The 14,458-nt window shown below is 38.3% G+C and overlaps 1 protein-coding gene across 1 annotated transcript in view; it reads right to left on the bottom strand.

Moving 5' to 3' along the window:
- R3HCC1L (R3H domain and coiled-coil containing 1 like) overlaps positions 1-14,458 on the bottom strand; it is a 51,326-nt gene that overhangs the window by 15,477 nt on the left and 21,391 nt on the right. The window lies entirely within an intron of this gene.

Genomic DNA, 14,458 nt, shown 5'->3' with positions numbered 1-14,458 from the left:
CCAAGGATGTATCATCTCCTTTCCTTGGAGAAGTGAAAAATGGATTTAAGAATTTTATTCGGGAAGGAGTGAGGGAGGAAGGTGATTTAGGTAAAATCGACAAAAATGTTTATTTGTTGCTGGGCCTCTAGTTCCTTTTCTCCACTAAGCTTCAGTTTTACATCTTAAAAAATGGAATAATAACAGTACCGACACTTTATAGATAGGTGTGCAGATTAAATGAGATGATGCAGTAAGTGCTAGCACACTACGTGGCACCTAAGTAAGAATTCAATTTCAACCCAATTTAAACATATTTTAACTAGGTGCTAAATCTATTATAGGCCAAGCACCATGTTATTTCCCCTTTGCTTAGGATGTAGAAATCAGGAAGAGAATATTCCTCACACCGTAACAATGAAAAAAGACCAAATGACCTATAAAATCATAACTTTTCTTGAGTTTACCATACAGCTGAGTATGCAACACAGAGTACCCAAGGAAATTGAAATCCACAGGATGACATGTCCCTCCAAAGAGAAACAGAATAAATAAACTATTTTGCCTCTGGCAAATCATGGGAAGAAGTGGCCACCACATGAGTGGGCAAGAAGATATCAGCTAAATGTTTAACAAATTCTTAAAAGCCTAGAGTGGACTGGTGTATCAGTTTAGAATAACTCAGAGCCCCAGAAAGGAGGGTAATCTGCAATTACTTGCAAGTCCATCCTTATGCCAGTGTCACACTGTCTTGATTACTGTTGTTTTATAAGTTTTGAAATCAGGAAGTTTGAGTATTCCTACTTTGTTCTTCTTTTTCAAAATCATTTTGGCTATTCTGAGTCCCTTGCATTTCCATATGAATTAGAGGATCATTTTGTCAATTTCTGCAAAAAATACAGGACAGCTGGGATTGAGCTGGATGTGTTAATCACTTTGGGTAGTATCTTAACAATATTAAAGAAGATAAACATGGGATGTTTATTTAGGTCTTCTTTAATTTCTTCCAAAAATGTGTTGTAGTTTTCAGGGTACAAGTTTTACACTTCTTTTGTTAAATTAATTTCTAACTTTTTTATGCTACTGTCATTGGAACTATTTTCTTCATCTCATTTTTGAATTTCTGGCATGGACTTTTTGAGTTACTTTGCAAAAACCAAACCAAACAAACCACTGCATGTCCATGCATTTATAAATTGGGGCTAAATAATGCATTGTGAGAGGTAAACAATGCCTAACTACAAATACCTTGGAACTATAAGAACTGATTATAAAGAGGAAGAAAAAAAGAGAGGCAGGATAGTCTGGCAAGGAAATTTGATTATGGCCCTTTGCTCTAATCTGGTCAGCAAACTTAAACTTGTATACTTACATCCCATTTTTGAGGTAATTATTAAACACTTCAGCTTCTGGTACTGATTAAATGCAAAGTGTAAATAACAGCAAAACACACAATTCCTACTCTACATTTCATGGAAAAATAGATATAAAGCCTACAAGTAACATACTCCTGACTAGTTTTTCCTATAACACTCAAGACTCCACTGTTATCAGGGACTCCTAACTTTTCTTACGAGGAGAAGAACTTTGTTTCATACTCCCACGGTACTGATATTGTTGGAATCAGCTTACATGTCTACTGGCAACACATTTTTTGGGGAGGTAGGCTGATAGGTAGCAGGCCATACTATTAATGGTGTTTTCTCCTGAGACTTTCAACAAAACATTCAAGGGGGCCTTGACAGGGTAAAGGAGAAAGGAATATGTGGCACAGAAGGGGGAAATGTCTAAGAGAAGACAATATGGTGTAAAGTGAGGATCAGAGCTTGATTGTGAGAGGGGAGTGGGGTCGGGCAGCGTAGAGACCACTATCAGACAGGGGTTAGACACAGTAATACAGATGTATTTCAGGAAAGGCCCTAAGATTTGATGCAATGACTTTTTTGCAGTAGACCTGTACTGTCCAACACAGTAGCTGCCAGCCACATGTGGTTACTGAGTACTAGAAACATAGCTAGTCTTAATTGAGATGTGTTTTATGTATAAAATACACATCAAATTTCAAAGACTTAATACAAAAAATAAAAGATCTTACTAATAATTTCTTATATTGATTACATGTTGAAATGATATTTTGGATATATTAAAAATATGTTCTTGACTTTACCTGTTTATTTTTACCTTTCTAAATGTGGCTCATAGAAATTTTAAATATACATGGCTCACATTTGTAGTTTGCACCATATTTCTACTGTAGACAACTGAGACATTTACTGTTAAGAGTCACATGTATTGAGACAATACTTGTCACAACTGTCAATGTGAAACATTCATATTTTATGACCAACCTTCATATATTTTTCCTTCATATGGCTAATAAATGTTTGATAGAGCAACAATAGAGGGGAAAGGTTTACAATTTGATTCATTCTAATCTATTACAGTCCACGGGAAAGGAAAGTTTGCAAACAACTCAGCAAATAATTTTGAGTTATGAATCACAAATATTTTATGATTTTTACCAGGGGCCTGCTTGCTGTTCATAAAGCATAAGTGAAATCTGAGTATTCCTTCATATGTAGAAACAGCTTCCACAAAACCATTCAACTAAATTAAATTATCTTCCCAAAGTGAGGGTTTTAAGACTCTTATAAGCCTAGTAATCTGCTCTTGAAAACAAGTCTAAAAGATAGTACCGGTTCAGAGCTAGGGACACATACAGACTGAAAGTGAGGGGATGGAAAAAGATATTCCATGCGAATGGAAATCAAAAGAAAGTTGGAGTAGCAATCCTCATATCAGACAAAATAGACTTTAAAATAAAGACTATTACAGGAGACAAAGAAGGACACTACCTAATGATCAAGGGATCAATCCAAGAAGAAGATATTAACAATTGTAAATATTTATGCACCCAACATAGGAGCACCTCAATACATAAGGCAAATGCTAACAGCCATAAAAGGGGAAATTGACAGTAACACTATCATAGTAGGGGACTTTAACACCCCACTTTCACCAATGAACAGATCATCCAAAATGAAAATAAAAAAGGAAACACAAGCTTTAAATGACACATTAAACAAGATGGACTTAACTGATATTTATAGGACATTCCATCCAAAAACAACAGAATATACTTTCTTTTCAAGTGCTCATGGAACATTCTTCAGGATAGATCATATCTTGGGTCACAAATCAAGCCTTGGTAAATTTAAGAAAATTGAAATTGTATCAAGTATCTTTTCAGACCACAATGCTATAAGATTAGATATCAATTACAGAAAAAAATCTGTACAAAATACAAACACATGGAGGCTAAACAATATGCTACTAAATAACCAAGAGATCACTGAAGAAATCAGAGGAAACCAAAAAATACCTAGAAACAAATGACAATGAAAACACGATGACCCAAGTGACCTATGGGATGCAGCAAAAACAGTTATAAGAGGGAAGTTTACAGCAATACGATCCTACCTCAAGAAAGAAGAAAAATCTCAAATAAACAACCTAACCTTACACCTAAAACAATTAGAGAAAGAAGAACAAAAAAACCCCCAAAGTTAGCAGAAGGAAAGAAATCATGAAGATCAGATCAGAAAAAAATGAAAAAGAAATGAAGGAAACGACAGCAAAGATGAATAAAACTAAAAGCTGGTTCTTTGAGAAGATAAACAAAACTGATAAACCATTAGCCAGGCTCATCAAGAAAAATAGGGAGAAGACTCAAATTAACAGAATTGGAATGAAAAAGGAGAACTCACAACTGACACTGCAGAAATACAAAGGGTCATGAGAGATTACTACAAGCAACTATATGCCAATAAAATGGACAACCTGGAAGAAATGGACAAATTCTTAGAAAAGCACAATCTTCCGAGACTGAACCAGGAAGAAATAGAAAATATAAACAGACCAATCACAAGCACTGAAATTGAAACTGTGATTAAACATCTTCCAACAAACAAAAGCCCAGGACCAGATGGCTTCACAGGCAAATTCTATCAAACATTTAGAGAAGAGCTAACACCTATCCTTCTCAAACTCTTCCAAAATATAGCAGAGGGAGGAACACTCCCAAACTCAGTCTGTGAGGCCACCACAACCCTGATACCAAAAGCAGACAAAGATGTCACAAAAAAAGAAAACTACAGGCCAATATCACTGATGAACACAGATGCAAAAAATCCTTAACAAAATACTAGCAAACAGAATCCAGCAGCACATTAAAAGGATCATACACCATGATCAAGTGGGGTTTATTTCAGGAATGCAAGGATTCTTCAATATACACAAATCAATCAATGTGATAAACCATATTAACAAATTGAAGGAGAAAAACCATATGATCATCTCAATAGATGCAGAAAAAGCTTTCAACAAAATTCAACACCCATTTATGATAAAAAACCCTCCAGAAAGTAGGCATAGAGGGAACTTACCTCAACATAATAAAGGCCACATATGACAAACCCACAGCCAACATCGTTCTCAATGGTGAAAAACTGAAACCGTTTCCAGTAAGATCGGGAACAAGGCAAGGTTGCCCGCTCTCACCACTATTATTCAACATAGTTTTGGAAGTTTTAGCCACAGCAATCAGAGAAGAAAAAGAAATAAAAGGAATCTAAATCAGAAAAGAAGAAGTAAAACTGTCACTGTTTTCAGATGACAAGATACTATACACAGAGAATGCTAAGGATGCTACCAGAAAACTACTAGAGCTAATCAATGAATTTGGTAAAGTAGCAGGATACAAAATTAATGCACAGAAATCTTTGCATTCCTATACACTAATGAATAGGAATAGATGAAAAATCTGAAACACTCTCATTTACCATTGCAACAAAAAGAATAAAATACCTAGGAATAAACCTACCTAGGGAGACAAAAGACCTGTATGCAGAAAACTATAAGATACTGATGAAAGAAATTAAAGACGATACCAACAGACGGAGAGATATACCATGTTCTTGGATTGGAAGAATCAACATTGTGAAAATGACTCTACTACCCAAAGCAATCTACAGAGTCAATGCAATCCCTATCAAACTACTAATGGCATTTTTCACAGAACTAGAACAAAAAATTTCACAATTTGTACGGAAACACAAAAGACCCCAAATAGCCAAAGCAATCTTGAGAACGAAAAACTGAGCTGGAGCAATCAGGCTCCCTGACTTCAGACTATACTACAAAGCTACAGTAATCTAGATAGTATGGTACTGGCACAAAAACAGAAATATAGATCAATGGAATAGGATAGAAAGCCCAGAGATAAACCCACACTCATACACTCACCTTATCTTTGATAAAGGAGGCAAGAATATACAGTGGAGAAAAGACAGCCTCTTCAATAAGTGGTGCTGGGAAAACTGGACAGCTTCATGTAAAAGAATGAAATTAGAGGGCCTCCCTGGTGGCGCAGTGGTTGAGAGTCCGCCTGCCGATGCAGGGGATACGGGTTCGTGCCCCGGTCTGGGAGGATCCCATATGCCGCGGAGCGGCTGGGCCCGTGAGCCATGGCTGCTGAGCCTGCGCATCCGGAGCCTGTGCTCCGCAACGGGAGAGGCCACAACAGTGAGAGGCCCGCGTACCACAAAAAAAAAAAAAAAAAAAAAAAAAAAAAAAAGAATGAAATTAGAACACTCCCTAACACCATACACAAAAATAAACTCAAAATGGATTAAAGACCTAAATGTAAGGCCAGACACTATAAAACTCTAGAGGAAAACATAGGCAGAACACTCTTTGACATAAATCAGAGCAAGATCCTTTTTGACCCACCTCCTAGAGAAATAGAAATAAAACAAAAATACACAAATGGGACTTAATTAAACCTAAAAGCTTTTGCACAGCAAAGGAAACCATAAACAAGATGAAAAGATTGTGGCGCAGTGGTTAAGAATCCACCTGCCAATGCAGGGGATACGGGTTCGAGCCTTGGTCTGGGAAGATCCCACATGCTACGGAGCAACTAAGCCCCTGTGCCACAACGACTGAAGCCCGTGTGCCTAGAGCCAGTGCTCTCAAGAAGAGAAACCACAATGAGAAGCCTGCACACCACAACGAAGAGTAGCCCCCGCTCGCTGCAACTAGAGAAAGCCCACATGCAGCAACGAAGACCCAACACAGCAATAAATAAAATAAATAAAATAAATAAATTTATCCAAAAAAAAAGAATGGGAGAAAATATTTGCAAACAAAGCAACTGACAAAGGATTAATCTCCAAAATATACAAGCAGCTCATGCAGCTCAATATCAAAAAAACAAACCACCCAGTCAAAAAATGGGCGGAAGACCTAAATAGACATTTCTCCCAAGACACACAGGAGGAATAAGAGAAATGCACATCAAAACCACAATGAGGTATCACCTCACACCAGTGAGAATGGCCAGCATCAAAAAATCTACAAAGAATAAATGTTGGAGAGGGTGTGGAGAAAAGGGAACCCTCCTGCACTGTTGGTGGGAATGTAAATTGATACAGCCACTATGGAGAACAGTATGGAGGTTCCTTAAAAAACTAAAAATAGAACTACCATATGACCCAGCAATCCCACTACTAGGCATATACCCTGAGAAAACCATAGTTCAAAAAGAGACATGTACCAAAATGTTCATTGCAGCTCTATTCACAATAGCCCGGAGCTGGAAACAACCTAAGTGTCCATCATCGGATGAATGGATAAAGAAGATGTGGCACATATATACAATGGAATATTACTCAGCCATAAAAAGAAACGAAACTGAGCTATTTGTAATGAGGTGGATAGACCTAGAGTCTGTCATACAGAGTGAAGTAAGTCAGAAAGAGAAAGACAAATACCGTATGCTAACACATATATATGGAATTTAAAAAAAAAATGTCATGAAGAACCTAGGGGTAAAACGGGAATAAAGACACAGACCTACTTGAGAATGGACTTGAGGATATGGGGAGGGGGAAGGGTAAGCTGTGACAAAGCAAAAGAGAGGCATGGACATATATACACTACCAAACGTAAGGTAGATAGATAGTGGGAAGCAGCCGCAGAGCACAGGGAGATCAGCTCGGTGCTTTGTGACCGCCTGGAGGGGTGGGATGGGGAGGGTGGGAGGGAGGGAGATGCATGAGGGAAGGGATGTGGGAACAGATGTATATGTATGACTGATTCACTTTGTTATAAAGCAGAAACTAAAAAAAAAAAAAAAAAAAAAAGATACATGTACCACAACGTTCATTGCAGCACTATTTACAATAGCCAGGACATGGAAGCAACCTAAGTGTCCATCGACAGATGAATGGATAGAGAAGATGTGGCACATATATACAATGGAATATTACTCAGCCATAAAAAGAAACAAAATTGAGTTATTTGTACTGAGGTGGATGGACCTAGAGTCTGTCATACAGAGTGAAGTAAGTCAGAAAGAGAAAAACAAATACCATATGCTAACACATACATATGGAATCTAAAAACAAAAAACAAATGGTTCTGATGAACCTAGGGGCAGGATAGGAATAAAGATGCAGACCTAGAGAATGGACTTGAGGACATGGGGATGGGGAAGGGTAAGCTGGGACGAAGTCAGAGAGTGGCATGGACATATATACACTACCAAATGTAAAACAGATAGCTAGTGGGAAGCACCGCATAGCACAGGGAGATCAGCTCGGTGCTTTGTGACCGCCTAGGGGGTGGGATAGGGAGGGTGGGAGGGAGACGCAAGAAGGAGGGGATATGGGGACATATGTATACGTATAGCTGATTCACTTTGTGATAACAGCAGAAACTAATACACCAATTTAAAGCAATTATACTCCAATAAAGATGTTAAAAAAAATAGTACCTGACTTGCTATGACATAATTGCCTGATTCCTATTTGTAGAAGGGGACAAAAAGGGTGCAGAGAGCAGAAGGTCAACTAGGCATGGATCACTGAGCTTTTTATTTTTTGTTTGATCATAGGTTCTTCAAGATACAAAAGGAAAAACAAAAAGTTCTGAAGTCACAAGTTAGTCTCTACAAACAAAAAATAAATATATACTACATTATTTTGGGATAAAGTTATATTTATATCTGTCAGATGGGCATGTTGGATCAGCTGCTATTGTTATCCCAATTATAAGGATGGAAAATTGCATCACAGAGAGACTAAAGGACATCCCTAAGGTTACAAATCAAATTACTGATCAAGTTTGAATCATAACTCACTCAGGTCTCCTGACCGCTAGTCTAGTATTCCTTCCGTAACATGATGAAATGGCCTTACAGTGAACAGAATCAGAAACGGTGGCTATATCAATGTTCAGGACAACTAATTCCCTCTGATTAAGGGTTTAGGGATACAAGCAGTTCTAGGAGGAAAGGAGGGAGGGAGGGAGGATCAATGGCAAAGCTGAAAAGAACTCAGGGGTGCTGATTTCTTTCCAGTCCTATATTCGAGATACCATATAGCTTATAGATTAAACTTCCCAAAATACTGCTTTTATCATGTCATTCCTTTGATTAAAAATCTTCAATGGCTGTATTTAAAGCTCATAACCTGGACCCAACCTACCTGTGGTTGGCAGAATGACAGCCTCTCAAAGATGTCCATGTCCTAATTCCCTCAACTTATGAACATGATACATGGCAAAGGAGAATTAAGGTAGCAGGTGGAATTAAAGATGCTAATCAGATGACTTTAAAATAGAGAGATAATGCTGGATTATCTAGGTGGGCCCAATATAATCACAAGGGTCCTTAAAAGCAGAATTGTTTCAGAGACAGAAGAGTCAGTGTGTCAGAGTGAGGCAATATGAGAAAGACTTGGCTGGCCACTGCTGGCTTTGAAAACGGAAGGGGGCCATGAGCCAAGGAATGTGGGTGGCGTGTAAGAGAAGCTGAAAAAGGTAAGAAAATGGGTTCTCCCCTAGAGTCTTCAGAAAGGATCACAATCCTGCCAATACCCTAATTTTAGTCCAGTGAGACCCATTTTGGACTTCTGACCTACAGAACTGTAAAAGACAATAAATTTGTGTTGTTCTAAGACAGTAGTTTGTGGTAATTTATTACCTCATTAACAGTGTACTAAAATATATACTACCTTTCTAGCTTTATGTCATGTCATCTCTTAAAATATGCTACATTCCAACCAAAGAGTAATACTATGCCTAAACACATCTTGCTTCTTCCTGCCTATTGTTTCGATCACATTATTTTTGGTCACATGTATAATCTGACTCTTCCTCTAGACTTCTACAGCATTTACCTCATCTGCACTTTTACAGTACTCACTGTATAACACCCTATATTAATAAGACCTGTCTCTTCCTCCAACCTCAACCTGACCACCTAACCAACAAACATTTAATGTATGTTGAACATAACATGAGAGAAAGAACTTGAACAAAGAATTTTAATATGTAATAAAGTTATAAGAATGAATAAGGTATTACCAGTGGATAGAGGGGAATGAACTTTGTTTCGTTCACTGCCCAAGTAAAGAAATTATACAGAGAAAAGTACCATAGGCAGAAGTGTGCAAAGGTATGCAAGGAGTGTGGTATTCATTAAACAGTTCAGTGTGGTTACACTAAATAATGTGAGGGCTGGGGGGACTGCTATGGGCTTAATTGTGTCCTCTCAAAATTCATGAGTTAAAGCCATAAACCCCAGTACCTTAGAATATGACTGTATTTAGAGATAATGCCTTTAAACAGGTATTAAGTTAAAATAGGGTAGACCCTAATCTGAGTGGTATCTTTATAAAAAGAGGAAATTTGGACACAGACACAGAGGGAAGACCATGTAAAGACACAGGGAGAAGATGACCATCTACAAACCAAGGAGAGAGGCCTCAGAAGAATCTAACCCTTGCTGCCACCTTGATCTTGGACTTCTAGCCTCCAGAATTGTGAGAAAACAAATTTATGTGGTACTTTGCCATAGTCAGTCTAGGGTACTATGCTCTGGCAGCCTTAGCAAACTAATATAGGGAGTAAGGCTGGAAAGAAAGGCTGGAGTTTCAGTCTCCTCATCAATATTCTGATTCTATAATTCAACTACAAGGGACATGTCATATTTATCCCTATATTCCCCCCCTGCACAAATTACCTTGCACAAACTAGGCTTTCAAAAAATACTTGTGGAATGAATAAAATGCACATGCCCCAAGTTAATTACTTTGTCCAAATGCATGCTTATCAAGACTGATTCTACATAGAGCCCCCATCAATAAGAATTTGATTTATGCAATATATATATTTTTTAATGATTCTGGATGGCATTCTGAAATTTTGAGGGAAAAATGACACTTTTTTTATTTCCCTTTGCCAATAAACTTTAATTGTTCTGGCTATATAAATCATGCAGAAAATCCAACTTAATCAATTATAAAAGGAAAACAACAATAACAAAAACAAAAGTTCAAAACAGATCATCTAAACTTCTGATAGTGACAAATTCAGGACCTAAACCTGGGAACGTTCCATATTTTTTACAAGCTCTCACAGCCTGGAATGCCTTGCCTGCTCCTGATCCTTCTCTTTTAAGACCCAGCTTCAATCTTTATCTCCTCTTGAAGCGTTCCCTATTGACTCCATTTTGATGGTTTCTCCATTCCCTATACTACGGTATCATAACCCTTGGCAGTTGGATATATACCGTATTTCATCAATTCTAAGATGCACATTTTAACATCTCCAACATCAGTATGCATCTTAATCATGCATATTGTCACTGCTTGTCTGAATATGAATGAGCACCAAAAGCACCAGTACCAAAATTTGCAGCAAGGGTGGTCAGCAGGGTGGAAGAAAATCTGAATATAAGAATAGCCCTAGGGCTTCCCTGGTGGCGCAGTGGTTGAGAGTCTGCCTGCCGATGCAGGGGACACGGGTTCGTGCCCCGGTCTGGGAGGATCCCACATGCCGCGGAGCGGCTGGGCCTGTGAGCCATGGCCGCTGAGCCTGCGCGTCCGGAGCCTGTGCTCCGCAACGGGAGAGGCCACAACAGCGAGAGGCCCGCATACCGCAAAAAAAAAAAAAAAAAAAAAAGAATAGCCCTATATAAGTGCAAAGCTGCCTTAAGAATCCAGCAACAATGATTTTTCCTTCTTTTATGTGTTCTTTTAAGAAATGCTGTATCATCAAAGTTGTTGATGGCACAGAAGATGGTAACAGGATGGAAAGACATCAGTATCAATGACTGAGTCAAAAAATTATTAGGACTTCCCTGGCGTTCCAGTGGTAAAGAATCCACCTTCCAATGCAGGGGACATGGGTTCGATCCCTGGTCGGGGAACTAGGTTCCCACCTGCCATGGGGCAGCTAAGCCTGCACGCCACAACTACTGAGCTTGCATGTCTCAACTAGAGAGCCCAGGTGCCACAAACTACAGAGCCCACGTGCCCTGGAGCCTGTGTGCCACAAGTAGAGAAGAGAAAACCTGCACATCACAACTAAAGAGAAGCCCGTGCTCCACAACAAAAGATCCTGCATGCCTCAAATGGAGATCCCACGTGCTGCAACTAACACCTGACACAGCCAAAAAAACAAATAAATAAAATTAAATTTAAAAAAAAGGAAGAAAAAGGAACACTTGGGTTCTAAATCAAAAGAAAAAAAAGAAATCATTAGAAAGAGTTGGACTATAAACACAAAGTTTTAGGAAACGAGAACCAATTTATTTCACCTACATTTTCTTTATGTAAGAAATGACATGTGATCAAAATTTTATGTCTAATTAAGAGCTCTTTCAGTATGTATAAAATAAAAATTCTAAAGGGTAAGCATTGTGTAAAAGTTTAATTTCTTTCTTAGTGATACATAAAATAATGATATATTTCACAATCAACAGCATTTTCAATTCAATGAGATAGAATACTTTATTTTTTTCTAGACATTTCTGAGAATAAGTTTCATCAGCTCCACAAGACTATAAGCTCCTTAAACATTCTTATCCTTCTCTTTTATCCCTTATATCACCAATATCAGAGCTGGGCACAGTCCGTATAGCTGTACAATGTCTGTTGATTGGCTGAGAGCTTTAGGTAGAGGCAAAGGCTTACTGTCATGGAAAAAGCCCAGGGTTAGAAACCAGGAGACTGGGATTCTAGTGCCAACTCTGGCACTAACCTTAGCTAGGTCAGTAACAACCTTTCTGGGCCTTACTTGCCTTATCTATAAAGCAAGAGGTAAACATAAAACATTATGTTACAGGCCCCTTTCAATGCTAACATTCCACTCTTTAAAAAAAGACGTACAGTTTTCTCTCTTAGACAGGTTAAAGTTCCAGGTCCTAGTCCTTATCGTTCAAGGCCTATGTTATAATCCTGCCTCTGATCTTGGGAGGAATAAGAACACTTCTGTAGGTACTTTCAATTAAACGTAATAAACCGCTTTAAACTATAGTTGTGGCTATAACAAATTTAAATATTAGGGATATCAGGAGGTTGCAGGGACATGGACAACAGAGACTTGACCAGGAGTTAATGGTGTAACATTACTGCGGTGGCTTCAAATATCACCATGTCTATTTACATAATTGCTTACAGAATTAACCCATATAGCTAATTCTCAATTATGTAGGTTAGGTTATTCAAACCTTTTGTTTCTATTTTCTCTTCCACTATTATCCTGTAGCTACTTAACTGCTTACTAACTCAATTCCTACTCTTCAGTAGAAACTGAAGAAAATAAATTTTTCATGTTTGTCCATGGTAATGTGAATAAATCAAAAGCTAGAATTAAAATGTTTTACCCATTTAACTTCCTATCTTTGGCAAATAGGGAAATAACACTATTTATTTTAAAGTGTTTCAAGCCTTTTCAAATTTTTCATGACCTAAGTTCAAACACATCCAAAAAGAGTTCCCTTAAAAGATAATAAAACTACAGTGTGTAATACACAGCATAAGTTATAGCTTCCATCCCTTTTCTATACTGCTTTGGGCATAAATCCTTTACAACAGCAGAAGGATAAATTCAGACTTTTAAACTCTAACTTTTTTAAAATTAATTTTTATTGGAGTATAGTTGCTTTATATAACATTTTATACATTAAATATAAGAGTAGATAATGTCTTCAGTGGTGTTCCCTATCTGCAAATAAAATTATCTAATATATCTAGGCTATGCCTCCACTGACCTTATCAAGAAACCAAGGCCAGAAACGCAAACTTTGACTTCATAAAATTTATTAACACAGAATGAGTAGAATGCCATTCAAGGTGCCATCTAAATATTTCTCTAGGGACTTCCCTGGTGGTCCAGTGGTAAATAATCTGCCTTATAATGCAGGTTCGATGCGGGTTCAATCCCTGGTCAGGGAACTAAGATCCCACGTGCCGCCGGGCAACTAAGCCCGCGTGCCACAACTACTAAGCCCGTATGCCACAACTACTGAGCTCGTGCGCCTCAACTAGAGCCCACATGCCACAAAATTCAGAGCCCACTCGCTCTGGAATCTGCGTGCCACAAACTACAGAGCACATGCACCCTGGAGCCTGCGTGCCACAACTAGAGAAAAGAAAACCCACATGCCACAACTAGAAAGAAGCCCACGGCCCGCAACGAAGAGCCCATGCACCACAAGGAAAGATCCCGCATGCCTCAATGAATATCCCACATGCTGCAACTAAGACCTGATGCAGCCAAAAATAAATAAAATAAATAATAAATAAATCTTAAAAAAAAGATTTCTCTAGAATAGGTATCAGCAACATCTCAATATTGCTGATTATCATCAGTGAGAGAAATCCATGGCCATAGCTTTGGATTAAGGCACAGTAAAAGAGAAGAAAGGGCAAAAGTGAATAAGAATGCAGAAAAAGAGAACCAAAGGAAGTAAGAAAAAAGAAAGCTACAATAATGAAGCATGTCAGATGATCACTTACTGACCCCAGTGCCAGAGGACAAATTTGAGAGCTCTAGTTTCCTCTAATGAATAGTAATGTATGGTACATGAATATATGGGCAGGGACCAAGTGAATATCCTGAACCAACTTGGACCTGGCTCCTATTTAGACAGTACAGAAAGGTTAATATGGCAAACTGATGCTGGCATTCTTGGGAAGATGCTATCCAGACTGAACAGTGAAAACACTGTGGTAGATTAAATTTTAGTCAAGAGGAAGACTGAGAAAGCCAGGGAGACATATCTGGATTTCCTCGTCTTCCCAGCATGATTGGGAAGACTACATGGAAAGATACTACTGATGAAGTATGAACATGAGTAGGCACACACAGAAGGAAGATGGTTTGGGAATGAATGGTGTTCCTTTTCTCTTTTCCATGGTCATACCTTGTTAGCAACCTTCTATAACAAAAGGAAACTCCTACCTAAATATTTACCGCTATCTAAAAACACACATCAGGACCAGAAATGGCCAGTGAAGGGACCAGATGTCAGTGTCTATCAACATCAATGTTATGCTGCTGGTATCTTACTAACCCTCCTACCAATAGGTTTGCTGATCAGTACAGGAGGCAGCAGAGGAAGTTTTAT

This window comes from Hyperoodon ampullatus (genome assembly GCF_949752795.1).
Source record: "Hyperoodon ampullatus genome assembly, chromosome: 1".
Taxonomy (NCBI): domain Eukaryota; kingdom Metazoa; phylum Chordata; class Mammalia; order Artiodactyla; family Ziphiidae; genus Hyperoodon; species Hyperoodon ampullatus.
This window is presented reverse-complemented; position numbering and strand designations above follow the sequence as displayed.